At 39.5% G+C, this 20,958-nt stretch overlaps 1 protein-coding gene and 1 long non-coding RNA gene across 3 annotated transcripts in view; one reads left to right on the forward strand and one right to left on the reverse strand.

The window, feature by feature from the left end:
* Window positions 1-20,958, reverse strand: part of SLC1A2 (solute carrier family 1 member 2) — an 84,907-nt gene that overhangs the window by 38,851 nt on the left and 25,098 nt on the right. The window lies entirely within an intron of this gene.
* On the forward strand, window positions 10,242-19,897 carry LOC104911073. The gene is made up of 4 exons (XR_793619.3): window positions 10,242-14,131; window positions 14,696-14,766; window positions 17,274-17,512; window positions 17,841-19,897. It is a non-coding gene; the product is annotated as an uncharacterized LOC104911073 (long non-coding RNA).

A 20,958-nucleotide genomic window follows, 5' to 3' on the forward strand; every position in this document is an offset into this window, starting at 1 on the left:
GCACTGAGATTTCTATCACCAGACCAGAGACAAGGCTCTTAAGGAGGCTGTAGGGTACGGGGGGGTTGGGTAAGGAAGACACTAACATAACAAAAATCTGCTGTGAATGGTAAGAGAAGCTTCTTGAGTAGCAAGGACTAAATCAATGTTTTGCCCCAGAAATTTTCTATCCAGTTACTCAGTGATGAAAATCTGCTTGACCTCTGACTCATGGAAGTAGACTTGGGTCTTAGGAACTGAGCCTGAGGTTGAATTCAGTGAATTAGCTCCATGTTAATGGAACCTCTGTACATACGTATCATGAGACAGCACAAGACACATTTCAGCAGATGTGATCTCTCAAACATGCTGATGATCACCTTTGCTGAATAAGCTGCTGTTCCACTGCGTGGAGCTTCCATAGCTATTCAAACTAGCCAAGCATTCTGTATGCTCATTTGAAACACAGCAGACCAAAACTTCTTTTAGTCTAATGTCACTGAAGCTACAACACTGTACTGCAAATTAACTCTGCTCATTATTTTCATATGTCCTAACGATAAGCAGCCAAACAGCTAAGCTGTGGAATAGGCCCACAGAGAACTGTAAGAACCGAGGCCTTCAAATTAAAGATATTGTTTTCTGCCAACTCCAGGCACTGGAAAACACTGATGGGACTTGTAAAAACATAAAGCAAAAACTGGAAAATGCATAGCCATGTGAAACAGCTCATTCCACAAGCTAAATGCATAGAGTGGCTTTTGCACACCAAGTATGACCTTCTGCCTAACCTAGCTCACCAGTGCTTCTCCCTTCTGAGGCAGCACTTGCTCCTAGAAGAGAAACTTCTCTGAGCCCACAAGAAATGATTTTTATTCACCTTGTGAGTATAGAGATGTCCCAAAGTGAACACAATCTGTACTTTTACCTGCTCTGCCAAGGCAATACATGCATGCATTAATAGAAACAAGTAACAGAACTCAACTGCAATTTTATCACCTTTCAAGGAAGGAAGCAATCTCTTTCCTGAGTAAGCATGAGGTTAGCCAGTTGTTCTTTCCAGTGTCCCCCATCCACCCAGTCTGCACAAGAACAAAATCTGTCCAAAAGTATTTGATTTCAGATTACTTAAACGTTTGTAGTTAATTTTGCCTGTTATAGTGCTCATGTATTTCTCCGCAATTTTTAAGCTGCTGTTTGTTTCGCTTTCTGGTTATTAGGCATAATTGTGTAAAAATGTAGGAAAACAACTCATTAAAACTTTAGTGCCTCTGGGGTTTTCAGTCCTACTTCCTTCAAAGATTTTTCTTAGGTTTTATTTTACCTCCCTCTGTGAAAGTCTGCTGTTATACTTCATTTTCACTCCTTTCTTTCTCACATTCCCATTGAAGACTCTATATATAAGGGTATGAAAAGATCATTTGCTTTTTCACTTTGTTACAAAATATAAACTCATTTTCTCACAAAACTTAGGGGTTAACAATTCAAGTGTTTGTTAATGTGTCAAAGTGTCAATTGAAGTGACAATACCCTTTAAATTCCAATCAGTCATTGGAACACATACCCAGTTTGACATCAACCTAAAGCAGAGACCACAAGGAAAGAATAATTTGTGACTTAAATGAAAAATGTAGGCAAAGATCGTAATGATGTTAGCAGAAACAGATGCTGAGAACAGGGCAAATTAGCAGTGATGATGTTTAGTTTGCATAAGGTATTCCAGCTGTGCCAATTAATCAAGCAGGTAATTCTCAGTATAAAAGTCTGCTTTGGTTAATTTGAATTTTTTGCTTTTTGGTTTTGGGGGATGGTGAGCTGCTTAGAGGCTCTTATTTAATACAATAAATGGCTATTTTAGAGCAAGACAATCAAATGAGGGTAATCAATTGTTTGAGGCTTGGCAAGATAACTTGCGGGGGTATATTAAGCTTTACACAGTAGAGTAACTCAAGTTTCTAGCAATACTTTTAGTAACAGGAACAGCACTCTTTTCCTGGAATGTCAGGAATAAAGTGGCAATTACTTCAATATGGGCAGCTACAGCTATTCTTGAGAAAACAGCTCTGGACATAGCAGCCACATTTTAGGTTCTGGGAACACCTTTTGAGCTGGATGTTTCCTGTCAAACCAAGTGTGGCTCTATTCTAAGTGATGAGTAAGCAGCAGACATAAATGTTAGCACTTGCTCAGTTGTTCCTGGAATAAATGGCATTTTTAGAAAGGTAAAAAAGTTTGCTTAACTCAAAATAAAAAGCTCAATTATCTAATTTTGAGACAGGTGTTGCAAATGTTGTCACAAAAAAGTCATGACTAAAATGGAATTATTAAGTTTGGTATATAGTAATTTTGATGAGTACTCACTCTCTGAGCTCATTCTAGCACCCAGTGGAATTGCATGGGAGTTTAATCAAGAGCTTAATCTACTCTAAATGAAATTTGTTAGCAGTAATGTTTGGCGTAGGGTTGTATCTCTTCTTTGGAATACAGGAGAATTAGTTTAACTCCATTGATTCTGCGGGCATGTGCTCTGTTTTTGACTGACAGATCTGTTCCACTTCAGTCATCACCTGATACTGTAGAAAAGTGTCCACTACAGCTGTGAGATGAACAATGAGTGACTAGAAAAACTTATGGATAATATCACTAAGTAAGAGTGATTTCATTCGTTGAATGCCAGAAGTCTAGATCGTCTGCCTCAACACTTGTGAAGCACAGCCTGAGCACCAGCCTCCTTCTAGTTTCATAGTAAGCTCTCATGCAAAAGCACCCAACTACTAAAGGAATGTTTAGTCTGTGTTAACAAAGGGTTTATTTTAAGCCTTTCACTAGGCTCTTCTATTCAATTTTAACTGTGTTATGTAGGGTTTTCCTTGTTATTTGCAGAACAGTAATGAATTCTGAGTGGAGATTGTCATTGATCATGAAGTCTGATTTGACCTAGAGACTGATATAAGCAACGCCCTGCAGCATGCCTTGCTTTTTGCAATAGGAGAAGGAGTTTTCTCCCTGAATCCTTTTACAACTATGCTATTTCTGCCAAGTTAGCATTTAGTATACATTCTCCAAATTTAACATAATCAGATCTAAATAGCTGACTAGAGGCATCCTCACAGAACCTGCAGGGAAGAGTGGCCTAAGCGAACACTACTGCTCTCCAAATGAGTTTGCAGTAGCATGCATCACTGTCTTCTGACGTTTTAAAATATTGTTCTTTGAGGTCATTTAGGGGAAAAAAAAAAAATCTTCACTATCTATCCGAATTTGCAAACTTTGAATTTAGGTTCATTTTGTTTGCATTTTTAAAACCCTATTGGAGGTAGCATAAAGTGTCTGATGACTGAATGTGCTACCTTCAACAATTTCTCCAGCTTTTGAATGTGGCTCAGGCAGCTTAATTGTATGATGGGGAAAGTGTAGTTCAGGGGCCCTTTGAAAGCAGAAGGAAATAAAATTAAATATAAGGTGATAATTTCTTAAAAAAAATCACAGTCCTTTTTTACCTGTTTTATGTATGTCTTTCCACAAATACCATTGAGGAACTGAGATTTTTTTTTCTTTTGTTTAATGTTTGATTGACTAATATACGTACATAGCACTTTGTGACATATTATGGAAAAGTAAATGAGTCTCTACAGAGAGGCTGTGAACGAAGGTTCATTTCTCATGGAACTCTGCACCATCAACCACATGAAATCAGCAGATCATATTGAATCATGCTGGTTTTGTTAGAATGAAGATGATTATATTTTACACCTAGTAATGAAAGTGAAGACTTTTAGAAACACAAAGGCAAGTGAAATCCTGATTTTTGTTTTACCTTTGGGAGTTCCAGGTAGCTGGGGGAGAAAGAAATTGAGATGATACCCATGTGTTTTTTGTTGCGACATGGACAGGGAGCTACATCAGCTGAGGCACTACAAGCAGCCATTTCTTCTTGGGGTGTCTCATACCCATTCATATGAAAACCTGGTTTTAACACCTCAGTGAGAGTGGCTGTGTGTGTACACGTTAGCAAATTAATTAATTTTATAATTTAGTGGCATGACAAAACCTGACAGAAAGAGGTTAAGTTCCAGTTCCTGAGAAAATGGGAAATGTGCTTTTCCAGACCTCAGGATTCAGAGAGCTTCCACAGTCCTGGGCAAGGAAGATCTGCAGCACTTTACTAAAGCAAAAGTAAATTGATGGGAAATCCCTTTGTTGCAGAACTACCAGAAAGACCCCCCCAGAACCTATCGCATCTGCATGCGATGACCACTCTACAAAGTGGAGCAAATGAGGGAAGACTTCATGCTCTTCTTGTGAGTATCTCGAGAGTGAGACAGTGTGCCCTTAATAGAGATTAGCTGTAGGTTTTAAGAGACAGAGTTTGTAATATATTTCACATTTTAGCAGATGAAGTTTCCATGATTCTTCCTATTTGCTAGGTCCTCTGATTCACATCAAGTGAAGATGTGGCTGTGAACTCTTCTTCTAACAAGTCTCTAAATTTAGTGCTGACATACTTATGTGAAACTTTGGCATTATCCGTTTACTATCTCTGCTTTTCTGATTCTGAATCTCGGGCCTAATCAACCTAAGAAAATAAAATCCTACTACGACACAGTAAAGATAGAGTAAACTTCAAAGTTTCACACCTTAAAAGGACTATCAGTTCTCTGTGGAAGGACAGCTGCTGGGCTTGTTTCTTGTCTGGAGTAAACAAGGTGCATTTCCATCTATAGGGATCATAGTCTGTCTATCACCCAGGCTAAAGTGAAAAAAAACGAATTTTAAAACACACAGTACAGTAACCATTGTAGATATGATTATTTATTACTGTAATGATGCACGTGTGGAGTATTTTTTTAAATGCCAAATTTCTGATAGGGCTTTACAGCAGTGTAACAACCTGGGAACACTGCCTTGCATGCTTCATTACTTCAGAATTATGCTCTGAGACTGAGATGAAGAGTAATAGAATTAAAGATGAATCATATTATTATTATGGCAAAGGATATAATAATGTGCTTTGTGTAAAAATTATCTACTTACATGCTCAGAAACTCAGAGACAAGTAAAATCATGACCTTGCATTTGCTTCTACCTGGAGTGTGCCAGGTAATACAAAGAAAAAGGCTATGAAATGACTGGGGATTAACATAGTGCTCTCAAGAGCACTGAGCAAAGATTATTAAATCAGTTAAATTGGGCAAGGATCAGAAATGTAGCAGCTCCTAGGCATGCTGGCTGGGACAATGGAGTGAAGTGTTGGGGTTTTTATAGATATAATGCAGTGTTGTTCACAGACATGCAGAACTGAAGAAGGAGCTCCAATTGAGACAGTATGAATTAATTTTGTCATGATGACAGGAAACTAAATGCAAGCTCTGAGTTCTTCCTATGAGTTTATTTCTTGAGTGATGGCTCTTGAAACACTTTTTCCTCAGGTAAGTTCTCACAGGTTTGTCAGTAAAGGAGCTGTGCCAGTGATTTTGGACCACATCACTACACAGAGCAAGTACTTAGTGGGGAGATAAACTTCCATGGCTGAATGAGTGCATCACAACTCTACCACTAAATATGCTTAAACTACATCTGAACACAATTACTAGCATTCCTTTAGATGCTATTAGGGATCTATTATAAAGACCCCATCTTCATTGCTTATTTTCTTTTTTTATCAAATGTATATATTAACTAGTTATTAACAAAAACCAAGGAAAATTATTGCTTTTGGTATCTGCTTTGAAAGTTCCCTATACCTTTGACAACAGCCAGGAAGTACCAACCAGATGCATTAGCAGTCTTATTAACTTTGTGCTTTGCTTTAACCTTCAAACAATTTTCTTCTTTTCCCAAACCACCTTTCTTTTCCAGTATATATATCCTGTGTGTGTGTGTGTGTGTGTGTGTGTGTGTGTATGTATATGTATATATATGTATATATATATATATATAGTCTAGAAGCTGTATAAGTATTTCAAGAACTGAAAAGTGCTAAGTTTTACTATGCACATTTAACCAGGAAAAAAATGGAAAAATCAAGTTGGAAAAATAAAAATAAATGCTCCTCTCTGACTTCCAGTGGCTGAAGTCTGAGAGAGCTGACCTTCCACATTTTCAGCATTTTCCTCTGAATGCTGCAGAAGACATAAATAGATTCGAGATTGACTAGACTTCAGATAAACTTAATAAAAAGAAGCCAACACAAAAAAATGCATTCTCTTCCATGAGATGTTTGTCAGTGGGCCAGCACATAACATTGAATCCAAGCACTAATTCTGTTCTAAAACATTTCTCTGTGCTTCCTGTGTGGGAAATCTCTCTTCCAGAAAATACTGTGGATAGAGTCAAAAACTGCTTGCACAAAGAGCAACTACTAAGGAGACTGCAGGAAAACAGTTGAATGTCTATGCAGAAATGTCAGAGCTTGGATTAGTATATGGAAATTCAAAAAGTCTCAGTTTGCACCTAACAGATATTAATTCTGCTGCTGCTGTAGATAATGGTGTTTCTTTGCTGTTCTCCAAGAGTTCTTACAGGAAATTCTAAACAGCCATAAACTAATTTACCATTGCAATCTCTGAGTGGCAAAAACTGCTACTCCAGTGTAGAAATCTTTTAGTATAAGATAATATTTATTCACTGGCACAGTGTATTTATTCATTTCAGAAACAGAATGTTTGTTGTTTTGTTTTTAACAAAAGACGTTTTAAGTTTTTTCTCTCACATATGGCACATCCTAGCTTAAAATGCATCCTGTTCAAGAAACTTCTCTGTTACTCATTTTGTAATTATTTTTTCCAGAGTTCCTACTTTTCTTTAGTGCCAATACACTTTTATTATAGCCAGATATTCAGATTGCTTTAATCACAGCTATTGCTCTGGCAGAATTACTTTGGCCAAAGTCACTCATGTTTTTTTACTGAGAACAGTCTCAAGAAAAAAATGACTTGGGCTGTGCCCTGAAAAAGCAAAGAAATTTAGTTTTGAAGACACACTAACTTCCTGTAGTATGTTTAAGAGATTACAGGAATCAAGTGTAGCATAAGAGAATCTCTCGTGACAAATTATTTTAGCTCCTCAAGCTCAGCATGAGCTGTCTTATCCTTTCTGACAGCTGTTGCTTGGAGCAGTATTTATGATCACACAGCACAAGCTTTGATGAGTGCATGCCATCTGCTGGAACTGTAGAGACCTTTTACAGAGTAAATCCTGAAATACAGCAATAATTTTGACCCACTGTAGAGCATCATCTTTATTGCCTCGTGCCTTTATAATTAAATTGGTGTTTGGAACCTCCTTTTCAAAATACACCTTCAAAACAAATCAAAGAGAGGAAAAACGCATTGCAACTGTCGTTTTGGGAAAGTGGGGAAGTTTCCTATTCGCATAGACTAGGAATGTGATTCAAATATCTGTACAAACATTCGGCTAAAGAGATTGTTCAGGTGATTTGTTTATACTGGCTCTCCTTATCAGCATGTCTGCTAGGATACTGTGAGCTGTGTCCAGAAAAATGCAGTGTTTAAGATGGAAGCTTATGACTACAAAATAGCTTTCAGAAAAAAGCGTGTTTTTAGGATTACGGACCTAAAGATGGATGATCATGGATGGTAGGGTTGTTTTCTCTTATATGTTACGTATGCGATGCCCTCAGGGCTTGTGGCTCTCTGCCAAAGGATCCAGTTCAGGAGCAGTACACAAGGCTGAACTGCCTTTGTCTCTCCAAAGTTTGCGTATGCTCATTTTACAGATGTAAAAGAGAGAATTTCAGCACTGGCAAGAAAAAGGTTATTTTTGGCATTCCCCGAGTCTCTGTCTTAACAAGACATTTTCTTTAACATTTTATTTTTGCTGTTTATTTGGTATTGTCTACTGGACTCTAGTACAGTACTGCGGATAGCCTCAGCTGAACTATTCCAGCTGAGCCTAGCACGCCTTCATGGGAAGATGCCTCCTTTTGGGACGGCGAGGCGCAGCCACTATGGGTGTGTTGAAGGCAGGTCTGTACATGTGCGAAAGTTCTGAGGCTCAACAGCAAGATGCAACAGCCAGCTTTCCACAAAACACAACTACTGTCACTGCATGAGGACGGAACAGCTTCTGTGAAAACTAGGGTGGATTTCCTCATCTTAGCTGACTTCTGTAAGCAAAACTTGAATTTCTTAAAGTTCTTAGGAGAAATCTAGAAAGGTTTACCTAATTATTCTGTAGTCCTCATCCTAGTGGTTTTTAATATGCAGTAGGTCAAATTTGAGGGCCCAGAGTTTCAGGTCCCTGACAGTGCAGAGCCCTGCGTGCCCAGGCCATGGCAGCAAGATGAGCATGCGGCATAGCGATCTCCAAAGTATCATCTTGGAAGTCATCAGTCTGTAGGTTGGAGATTTCAAATGCTATCTCCACATAAGCTATCAGACTCCTTCAGTACAAAGTTAGAAAAAGAAAGTCCACGCACACGTTGTGAGTGTTTTTTCCTCTCTTCCTTATCAGATAGTATTTCTTAAGAGACCAAGCTTGAGATGGTATTGGTAACCGAAGCAGAACATGTTATACAGAATGATTTTAACCTCCAGCCACATTTATTATGGCGATATGTTTACCATGGCAAATTCCAAAGCATACAGTATCCAACAAAATGACAACATATTGTAGGGCAATGTAGTTTAAGGAATAAAATGTCAAAGCAAAACCCTAAGGCTTTATTCTGTTTTTGCTGAGTGTTTACCAAAAATTGGAGTTATGGAAAATCTCATTTACTTTTAGGACAAGTTATTGCCAAGAAATAAAAACTGTCCACACCACTAACCATCTAAGCAATGGGTATCCTTAAGTGAGTTTGAAAAGGACCAATAAAACCGTGTGAAGCATTAAAGCCCTCAGTGTAATGCCCGGCCTGTTCCTGGACCAGTGTCAGAGACAATGCACGAAACTTGAGGCTCACCAACAGCACACGTCACACCCAAACACCATTTTCTGCCTTTTTAATCTAACCATAGTGATCTCCTGGGACACGGCTATGTGTTAACTCAGCAGCTCTTACACAAGACCTTACAGTGAAGCATATGTTTATGTGGGTTATTGAACTGAGCGCTAACCAACAAACCACAGAAAAATATGACCCTACAATTTACTAGGCTATTTCTTCTAACAAAAGGCTTACAACAGAATTGCAAGCTAAAAGCAACTACTGTCTAAATAATGACCATGGGAAACACACGTTTTTGACTGTACACATTTCATTTTACTTCAAATGACTAAATATTAGACTTCCATATATTCAGAGACTTTGAAACCAATACTACTTTAAATGATCCCAACATTTTTTTCATTTTATGCAAACCACCTAGGCAGTTCGGACTTTTAGGACTACGGAGGCTTTTATTTATACACTGCTTTTATTTATAGCATTTCTACATTGTTGCTTTAGCACTGTAGTTGTGGAGGGAGCTTCCACTATAGCTCACTGCTGCAGCAGTGCTGTTAGTGGAGCTCCAGCTTGGCACACAGCTTTTGAGCCTGGACACCCCAACCTAAGATCAGGCTGCCAGGACTGCATGCCACGATGTCCTCAGTGAGAGCCAGCAGCACTTTCTTCATTTACATTTACAGCTTATTGCTCATCAACAAAGACTGTACTGTCAAAAGCTGTGAAGTGGGGAAACAGGCATGGTGGACACACTGAAAATACAATGGATTAGGAAATGTTGTGGCTGAGCCCAGATTCTAGGGCAAGGTAACGCTCAGGGGAGGTGAATTTGCAAACAGATTCAGATCAACTTCATGTGCTGCAGCTCCGATGCTGAGCTGTGTAGTGCGTGTGTGTTTTGCTTTCAAAGAAATGAAGAAATCCATATTAAACATCCACACGGGGCTTGATTTAGCTCTATGTCACCACAAACAACACAGCACAGGTGAGTTTAACTGCTTATCATCAGCTAAATACAAACTTAAACAAGGAAATCTGACACTTTTGCTTAGCAAAACTAACTGAGGAAGCATTCTGTTCAAATGGTCTTTACAATTCTCCTGCCCTTTCCACGTATCACAGAATCGCAGAATAGCCAGGGTTGGAAGGGACCTCAAGGATCATGAATCTCCAATCCCCCAGCCACATGCAGGGCCACCAACCTCCCCATTTAATACTAGACCAGGCGGCCCATGGCCCCATTCATTCTGGCCTTGAACACCTCCAGGGACGGGGCATCCACAACCTCTCTGGGCAGCCTGTTCCAGCACTTCACCACTCTCTCTGTAAAGATTTTATGTAAAGAACTCTGTATCCTTCAGTACCAATGAGTCGATTTAATCTCTGATACTTTTCTCACTGATTAACAGTTATCACCAGTCAAAGGACAAAGTTTGCACCACTGAAACACTTTAAAAACAAAGGAATGAAAAATTTATGACTATGCATCTGTGCATCTTTCCTCAGGAATCAAGAAATCACTTAAATTTACCTTGTATTTTGTATTTTTCTCACTCTTCTCACGCTAACTTCTCTACTTTCTCATTACTTAAAACTATGGGTTTTCATTGCTGTATTTATCATAACACAATTCAATAAGTCTATCTTTTCTAGTGTCATTCTTGAGATACTGAACTCATCTTCTTCTGCTCTTCGTGCTCTTTTATTGCTGTCAGCATAGTCTAAATGTCACCACGTTTCCCAGCCAGAGGACACAAGGTCATTACCCGAGGAATTGTCTCCTGTGATCACATGCCTTTCAGTCATTCTGCTGAGCACATGATACCAGTCACAGTGTGACTGCATCCTTAGGGACATTTACAGAAGTTCTCCAGCCAACATCGTACACGATGAGCAAGTAGAAAGCAGTAGATTCATCAGAATCATAGAGTTTGCTTCAAAGTAATTACCAAAATCACCATCACTAAGGATGGCAGTGAGCTTGACTTTTGGATCAGACAAATATAAATTTGGGAATGCTCAGAACTTGCTCTATTTTTGTTGGGTTGTGGACTGTAATTGTTAGGTGATTATTAACTCATTTTATAATACAACTCTCTTTATTTCAAGCTTAGACTTACTGTAGTTCTGCTTTCTACTTTATTCTGTTTTAAACTCTCAAGCAACTGAAACTTAAAATATCTAATGAAAAAACTGATATTTTCAGCTGTGCAGAGGGAAACAATTCTTGCTTGTAAAGTGAACAGTGCAGACTCCGTTTCAGAGGAAAGAAGACTGATATGAGGTGGCCACTCATGTAGTTAGAAAATATGGCTTCTGGTGAAGCCCCTAGATCCTCCTCAACATCCCATTTTGCTACCAACTATGGTGTGCGTGCTGACCCACACCCGCAGAGCCAGGCAGGGGCTCGGGCAGCACATCATGCTGTGGTGTCATTCCAGTAGGAGCTGCCTAACAGGCCAGGCCTTTCACAAACCTGGTTCTGTAGGAAGATTGCAGCAGGTGACGGTGATAATTAATGGCCTCTGCATTTTTGCCTCTGTCTCTTGGTTTTAGTAATTTGACTGCTTTCATGGCAAAGACTGACACAATAGATTTTTATACTCTAAATATTTTCCGTGCAGTTCAATACTGCCTTGTTAGAACATTTATTAGCAGGGCAAATAATGACTCACAGGTGTTGTGCAACTTTTTTATAACAGGAAGCATAGGTGTTAGACAAGAAAATATAATTACTCTTCACTTGTGCTGAAAAATAAACACAAAATCTGAATAGTAAGGGTGAACATCAATTTCAGTCAAAAAAATTGGGGAAGCATGTGATCAGAGGGCAAAGTTACAAAAGGAATGTTACAAAACAGGGCCTTACGCAGTTACATTCAGGTATGAGATCCTACCTTTCAATACCAGCATAGGGCGTTTGCATTTTAGATACATATTTTTGTCTAAAAAATGTTTCTCAGCTGCTCCTTTTGATATTCATCTCTAAAAGCATTAGGCACAACTATCTGCTGTGCAGGAGTCCTGTTCCCCTAATGGGGGAAAGTTGTAAGCCACAGGATGGCTGCCAACAACCCACCCCACTGACCACAGCTGCCACAGTACCTCAACCTCCTCTGTACTGCTGATACAACCCTGTTGATGTCCCCGGCTCTCCCTCATCTCCCTTTGGGTGCAGGACAAGGGCCCCCTGGGTCTCTCCAGGATATGCTGGGGCTCACGCCAGCCCTGTGCCAGGCAAGGATGGACCAAGCTCAGTTCTGCTAGGGGACTGCTCAGAGTTTCCCTAAGGCAATATGGCCACCTTCAAACTTGTTGAAGGCCTGGCAATGCTACACCCATTCAGACCCAGGCAACTTCTTGTGAATATGTTTTAAAGCAAAAACAACAAAAACTAAGCCTTGAGAAAGCTTCTTTGGAGCACATAGGTTCAGCAAACATTCCTCAGCTTTCTTCTACCTAAACTCTCAAACGACCTGAGCTCCTGCATCCCAAAGTTCGGTAGAATGGAGGCACGAATTTTCACGCCCTTGACTATTTTGGCATTATTTGAATCAGGCAGAACTTGGGAGTCCAAACTGTGCCTAAGTTAAATTGCCTGGACCGAGACCCTTCATAAGGCAATAATTCTAATGGCTCATGCCACAGCTTGTTACACAGTTTCCTATATTTTCTATGCAAAGAAAAAGAAAAAAAAAAACCATGATGCTTACTGCTCTTCCTCCTCTTACACATCACTTAGGTTGAAGACAATCTGGCTCGTTACCGCACTTGCAGGAAGCGTGGTACAAATTGTCTGGGATGATGAAATGCACACCTGCAATAGCAGCCAATCCATTTTCACACACATTACAAGGGAAGTTCACTTGCTTTGTTAACATGATATTTTTCTAGTACAGATATATTTTAAGCCCAGGCTTGTTTTTACATCCAATTAGGATTTATCTTCACATGGCCTAGAAGAAGGAGAGGGTTGGGAAAATTCAACAGAATGTAACCTCAGTTTGAAAAGCTGAAACTATATAGTTGATATCCATCACTCACCCAGTAGACACGTGTGAAATATTTGAAAGCCTTTACAGACTTTGGGACTGTTGAAGACAATTGTCAACAACAAAAAATCTGACCTGTCTGTTGCTAAAAATTTTCTCAAAGTGGACACAGTGTGTTCAGCCCGTCTTCTGCCAGCTAATCAGGTGATATCACTCCTTTATGTCCTTCCCTCTGCTTATTACTGGCAGGACACAGACTGATAAAGGACAGGCATACATCTTAAGGACACAGACCGATTATTCTTCATTAGAAGGAAGGATGAAGCAATGTCCCTAGAGTACTCCAAAAACACCCCACAAAGTATTTATTACAATTTTCCCAGAACTATTCCTTCTATAGGCTGACATCCGACATGGACTTACATAGATACAGCAATAAATAGGCTTCCTAAAATTAAAGGAGTTGTAGGCTACACATTTTTCCTTCTATTGTTTTCTCAGAACTATGAGAAGAGGGAATATTTTGGTGTTCACTGTTTGGTTTTCCAGGATTACTACAGTTTGTATGAAGGCATTCAATGGTAGCTCGAGTTTTTGGTTTTTTTTTTTATATGGGTACAGTTGAGGTCTACATGAGATATTCTGTCTCGGAGGAAATAATCTTTCATTGATTTCTTTGCCCCTGCCTGTGCACTCTGATCCTGTTGGCAGTTCTGGCTTTCACACGATGAAAGTGTTTAAGCAGTTTAAAGAACTTCAGTGCAGGATGTGAATACATACATGTATAATGCCACTTCCTCTCTGCTTTCAGTAGACCTTGGAGTAAAAGTGAAAGCACTCAACATTTAGCACAAAAGCAAGCAGCTGCTGCTGTGGCTGGAAAAAGAAAGCTGACAGCAGACAGCCCCCTTTTGGTTAGTACGTTAATGACCATTTTGTGTGACTGGTACACTAATGTGAGAGATTGTACCAGTGAACTGAACTTACCACAACACAAATAAGAAGAAACAATTGTTACATAGCAGAGGCTAATGTTTGTATAGGAAGACATTAAGTTCAGAGCACATTTGTCTTCAACAGGAACCCAACATCTTTCACCACTTTCAACTCTGCTTGCCCTGTGGACTTAGCCTTCTCTAAGCTATTTCCAGACACAAGCAGCAAGTCTTGTCACAAGCTGTTCTCATCGAGGTGAGCATCACTTGAGGAGGAAAGGCTCTGCAAACCAAGTTCTTCATCTAAGGACAAGGTAAATGTGGAATGAAAGCACCACTGCAGGTCACCTTAAACACAGAGCTTCAAGTATCTTTTGAATTACAAGCTTATTCAGGGGAAGGTCAGATTGGATATTGGGAAAAAGTTATTCACTGAGTGGTCAGGCACTGGAATAGACTCCCCAGGGCAGTGGTCATGGCCCCAAACTGCTGGAGTTCAAGAAGGATCTGGGCAATGCTCAGACATAGGGTCTGATTTTTGGGTGGTCCTGTGTGGAGCCTGGAGTTGTACTCAGTGATCCTTATGGTCCCTTCCAACTCAGGATATTCTATGATTCTGTGATTTTATTCTTTAGAACGTATATCACCAATAGTAATTAAACCGCGATCATCCATTCTTCTGCGTATCTCCTATCCAACTAACACTTTCTTTTAGCCCTCTCTTTGGGCACAGTGTTAGGATCACTGCCCTAAAGATGGAAAATTACAACAGTAAATTGATCATGATGTCTGCCTTGAGGCACAACCTCACCCTCTTTGCAGCCCTTTAAAATATCCCTGATAACATCTAATGGCTTTTTACCTCTTCTTGTTTACAGATCTAGATTTAACAGAATGGAGGGATATTATCATTACATCTACAGGAGATGGATACTGTCTAATTAATAGGGTAAGTTCATTTCTTCATTTACAACCATGTCAAAGGTCACATTTCAGCTCCTTTTGCTCTTATCTTGGAATAGAAAAGATTGATTCATACTCCTCAAAGAGCAGATTTTTCAGTTAGAAAACAATCTAACAGCACATTTATTCACAAGTTTTCTACAAATTCACTGGACTGGCACTGCAGTCTAGACCCACTTATTTCTACTAGAAATAATAACTCTTCAGGCTAATATTACATATAGTAATACCCCAGACTGTTAATTAGCATCACCTAAGAGAAAGCTCACCTTCAGGCTGAATCCCGAACTGTGATTTTCCTCTTTATTAATTAGCTTTCCCAAGTTAAACAAGGTCAGTACATCTCCTTTTTGTCTCTCACTTGCCTGCCCCTATAATCTCCTTATGTTTTGTTTCTTTTCTGAGCTACCATCTCTTCCACACTGACAAAGACATGTAGTTTACATGGCTTCAGCCCCCTCTGGAATCATCTTTTCTTTTTCTTGCTGTGGCAAGAAAAATAAAAGATTATTTCTGTCGGTTGCAAAGACGTGTATGAGAGGGAAAGATCTGGCTCTGCGACTGACCAAAATTAAGAATGCTGAAAGCTTAGCAATAATCTCTTTCCCAAAGTAGAATGGAATTTATTAGATAAAACTTGACCATGTCTCTCAGTTGAGTGCCTGATTCAGACCTTAGTCAAAATTCCAGGTTTGAGAAGAACTGGGGAAGAGGAAGTTCAGAGCATATCCCCAGAACAAAATAATTTACATACACTGAAATTAAGGTCTCTCATTACCTCAGGTCCATATATTTTTAGCTGGGCAAGGGACATCAGCATGATTCACTTTTCCCATCACAAAACATAATCTGACCTTTAGCCCAGCCTATTAAGAAGAATAGGAAGCCATCTGGGTACCCCCATTACAACTCCTGTGGCAATACAACAGCATTCCATGTTGTGACAGTTTGATGGTTCAAGCCAAGGTAGTTTTCTCTGAAGTGATTTGATTTCCATAGGAAGAAAAGAAAGCATGCCTCGAGATCTCCGTCTTCAAATTCCTTTCTCACACAAACTCTCCGGGCAGTTCAAGCATCTATTATAAAATCAGATTCACAAAATTACCTCAATTTTCTTAACATTCTTCATCCATGGACCATATGTCTGACAACTGAAATTAATCGGAGAATTCTGAAAAACCTATGTTTTAGTGTAGTTGTGATGTACAGCGTTACTAATGCAATGTTATGCTTTTCTCTTTGAATCATAACCACATCACTTGTCCAGCATAAATAGAGCAATATACATGTGCCCTTCGTGTGTTCTTTGCATATAAGCAAGAAAAATCCCAGGAAATCTACCAAATACAAATATGCAAACCAAGACAAATATGTCATCACAACTTGCCAGGAGGCATGCTCATCTCCTTCGTAACACCACTCCTCAGTTTATAGCCTCAGTGAGAAGTTAAATTAGCAAAAACTTTACCGTTTCTACTCTTAAAATCCTTAATGAGGGATCATGTGACTTATGATGAAGGTCATTGTGGATCTTCATATCATAGAGTGAAGAAGAAAGAGGAGAAAAGAAGAAGAAAAAAGAGAAAAAAAGAAGAAAAAAAGAAGGGGAAAAAAAAGAAAAAAAAGAAGATATTATAGCTGTCTTTTTTCACATCCTTGCTAAAATATACACAGGTTGTATATGAAATCTAGAAAGGCCTTTTGCCTCAAAAATAAAATTTAAGAGCCATTAAAAATAGTGCAAATCATCGGATTAAATAGAAAACATATCAGTCTTTCTATTGACTGTTTGATTTGCCTCTCCTCCAGTCCAGAAGCCTGACTCACAGGATGTGGTTTTGTTTTTGTTTAACATTAAATGTTTCTCTTATTTTCCTTTAGCATACAAGGAGGGAAAGTATCCAAAGAGGAACGGTTAAAATAAAAACATTCATATTTCAATGTTTTTTCTTTATGTGGTATGAGGGTGCTGTGAAAACAGACCATAACACAGAGCTGAAAGGGGAATTCAGTCAGAACATCACCTGCCTCTTTGTCTGTCACCTGCCCATTGCCTGGGGCATCAGCATGCATGGCACCATCATACAGTAATTCCAGTTCAGTGGGATAAAGGAAAAGTATATCATGGATATGTGTTAGGAAGAGAATTGCTAACCAGAATTCTCTTGCCTGTTGCCATTTTCACTTAGTGAATAAGCATCCTTATCACATGCCAGTGATGCCCCTGTGTGAGGTGCTCCTGGAGCAGGAGAACTTATTCCTGAGAACCTTCGCTAGAAGAAAATTTAGGGTGATATTCCTCTACACTGACAAGAAGAGATAGATGTTCAAGGCACTGCAATGGTGAAAAAGGCTTTCAAGAATCACTGCACCTGTTGTGCACATGTATGTAGTTAATTCTTCTCGCTTCCTCCCTACAGCCAAAATGAACATTTTTATTCTCCTGCAGCTACTCACAAAAATGATGAAAAGGGAATTTGCTTTTTTGAACAGGTGTATTGGCTGTATACATACCAAGAAACCTGCAAGCAGACAGAACTATGAAATGTAAGGAAGTAAGAAAGCAAGCAAAACGAACAACCTGGAACAAACAATGAATGCCACCTTTGTTCTTTTTTAAATGCATGTGAATGTGAAGTCCTAACTCAAGTTTCACAACATTCTGACATAAGTGGTGTGCATAAGGAAAACAGAAAGATGGAAATTTTAAGGCAGTCTATTAACTTCTAAAGGTAAGGATTGGAGCTCACAAAGAAGGACACTTTCTCCTACTTGGCTTTAATCTATGAGAAGAAAAAAGATTCCTGAAAAGGAAACTTTGCCATGGGAACATTCAAACTTCAGGTCCTTGAGGGGCACAAAGCTTGTACTATTGTGCAATCAGAAGTGCTGGAGTGAACAAAATGTTATTTGTGATCAAGAAGCTTTGGTTTAGATCATGTTCTAATATAGTCTCAGGAGGTGTGCCCATGGTTGGCAGTCAGGATGAAGGTTAGCACACAGCAAACAACATCACCCACTGTGGTCACCATCTCTGTATTGTTGCTCTATTTTTCTCAGGTTTCTCTTCTGATTGGTTACCAATGGAGAAATAAGTACAACCTGGATTCACATTTCGAAACAAGCACAGGGAAAAACAAACTTAGGGGAAAATCTACTGCTGTTTCAAAAGCTTGGGACTATGAAACCTCTGAGCTGATGCAAATTATTGCAGTATCTGCCCTAAGCCAGTCCTGGTGAGCTCTACGACATACTGTACTCTTACAGACTTCTCTGGGTTTTTTCAGAAGACACAGAGACAGACAAAGTGGACAGCCTGTACATGGATGCTCCTGTTCTGTGATTTACTTCATATCCTTTTGCTCATTCTCATGATGCAGTTTCACCTCAGCTATCAAAGGAGCAAGGGTCTTCCTGGGAACATCTTCCTTACATCAAACCATCACAGCCTGATCTCAGTTGTGAAGAATCAAGTGCTGGTGTGTATGGGCCAGGTGATATGTGCAACTTCTTCATGTGAACTCAAGTGGGACAGGCAAGAAGAGATGGTATCACGATCTCAGGGGCTTGTCTGAGATGGTAATGCCAAAGATTTTAGAGGAAGAGCCTCGTTACTCAGTCTGACCCAAAGTGTCTTAAAGCTACTCGTATAATTGAATAGATCTCCCTTGAGCAGATGCCTCAGGAGCCAATAAGAAGGCTATAGCTGAGAGAAGTAATTGGACGTCACATCAATCAAAATTCATGATTATCTTGAAACCTCTCAGGAACAGGGGCAGTCAGTATCATTTTAAATACTCCTACAATAGATTCAAATTACGCCATCCTGAGCTAGTAGCATGGTCCAACCCTCTAAGACACATCATGCTGCTGTGTGACCTAGGCACTGGCTGATTTCTCTTCTGAATCAGCTGAGTGCTAATTATATTCTATTATATTTTAAAGAAAAATCCAAGAGTGAAGTTACACAAGGTCAGTTCTTTGCAGGCAGTAACCTCCGCAAAGGAAGCAAAAGGGGACTTGAACAAAGGCTGCTGTTATGCCATACCAACCCACAGGGATGTCCAGGTACAGGAGGGAGCACATTGTGCACCCTCCTACATGTGTAAACAAAGCAAGGTTGTGCCCCTCTTCAGCACAGTACTCCAGAACTGCAAAATTACCCAGACCTGCAGGGCTCTAGATGAGTGACTTGCTGAAGGTAAAACAAGTTGAGACAGAAACCTGATCTTCTCTCTTCTTCTAAGACTTAGCTTTTGAACCTGAACCAAACCATACCAAAGTTAAAGGAGAATTCCTATTTCTTGTAATGATTTTCAGAGAAAGTCCTCAAGCCCCAGGGCTACCTGATAGGAAGATGTAAATGCATGTAAATGTATGAAATCTTGAGCTGCATGACAGGTAAGGGATTTACCTGAGTAAGAAGAAAGAATGTTCCCACTCCTGATTCCGTAGATATGAATCTCATTCACTCGTTGCTGGTTGTATGTACAATCACTCCTCAGTTGCTCAAGCAGAACAATGCAGCTGGCAACAGATTTCATTGTATATTTTGCTTGGAAAAAATAACATATGCAAGAACATCTGGAGAGCATGCCCTCCTCCCTCTGCACATAAAAGAATGACAGAGATGGTGGTAGAACTGCTCAGAGGCTTGGCAGCACCCCACAAAATATCTCATGTTGTCACACTTATTTGTCACACTGAGCAACTGGATTCTTTCTCAGTTGGCTGCATAGGACAGCAACTGTAATATCCTGGCACTTGTAGTGAAATATACACTTAAACCTGAGGGCACACAGTACAGAGAAGTCTCCACCTCATTTCTGGCAATCACCTTCGATACTGCGCAACAACTGCATTCAAAGCACCTCTGTGCCTGAGCACTCCCTACACAAACAGAATCCAATTTCTTCATTCTCTCTGTATATTATTGGCTTGGCTACAATTCTGTCTAGTAAGAAGTTGTTCCCCACAGTCTCAAAGACGCTTACAAGCCAACTGCTGCTAGACCATTCCTTCCCTCCCCCAACACCTCCTCATCAGGTTTACACTATACTCTCCTGCTTGGTTTTCTCTAGCTTTGTTATGAAGATTTCAAGCAATAAAAAGCAATTTAAAAAATTGTGTTGATATACTGTACACTGGTGCTTCAGACCTTTTCTTCAGCAATTACAGCATGCAATGCCATCAAAATGGGAGTAGTCTCCCGTCTCCAAACTTGTGTTACTGGAGCATGGAAATAATTGGCTACAAAGATACCTCTTGGGGATACTGAGCAGAGATGTGCAACGCCTCGCAGAAAAAAAGATTCCTTACAATGCTGTCAAACAAATATCTCATTACTTCTTTACCTCTGACTTGTTGGGAGTGTATGGCTGACCTCCAAATGAAAGAGCAGATTTATTTTTAAAGCATGCAATATTAGTTTGCACTGAAATAAACTCACCAGAACAATCGGTGCTCTTGTTTCAGGGAACACACTCACAAATGGAACAAGAGGTGCTGATATGACTTACTGCCAAGCTCCGCACAGTGAAAGGATCCTAGCTGGATTTACACATGCAGTGTGCAGCATCCAGCATTCAAAACAGTTGGTCAACATTTGCCTTTGGAAATGTTTTTCATCACAGCCCTCTGCTGATGTGTTCTTTCTGTCTAGATTTCGAAGTTTAGGTCTGACAAACAAGAACAGTGCTTCCATTTGCTTATTTCATTTTCTTTAAAAATAAAGTTCATGTGAATCTGAAAAATCTTATTAAATATATATATATATATATACTTCTCAGCTTGAGAGTGAAATAATCAGTCCCATTAAAATCTACATTGTGTGTCCTATGCTGACATATTTGAAAGTCAGAACTAAAATGGTTATTGGAAAATGCAGATGAGTTGCATTCATGAACATACGCTTTTTCTTTAAGTTTGTGAAAGTTTTGCCCATAGATCCACCCTTTTTAAATTACTGCCTAAGAAAAAAAAAACAAATAACAATGAAAACAACATCTGGTGAGCATTGAGAAAAAGTGTCAACAAACCCCAAAATTGCTGTGTGACAGACTTGATAGCAAGACTGATAACAAGGAATGTGTGCAGGAACATTAGCTACCTGGCAACTATGCCAAAGGCCTGACTGAAGACAATTCATAGCAGAATCTCCAAAGGCTCTGCAGGAGAT

The sequence above is a fragment of the Meleagris gallopavo genome, chromosome 5 (genome assembly GCF_000146605.3).
Source record: "Meleagris gallopavo isolate NT-WF06-2002-E0010 breed Aviagen turkey brand Nicholas breeding stock chromosome 5, Turkey_5.1, whole genome shotgun sequence".
NCBI classification, from domain to species: domain Eukaryota; kingdom Metazoa; phylum Chordata; class Aves; order Galliformes; family Phasianidae; genus Meleagris; species Meleagris gallopavo.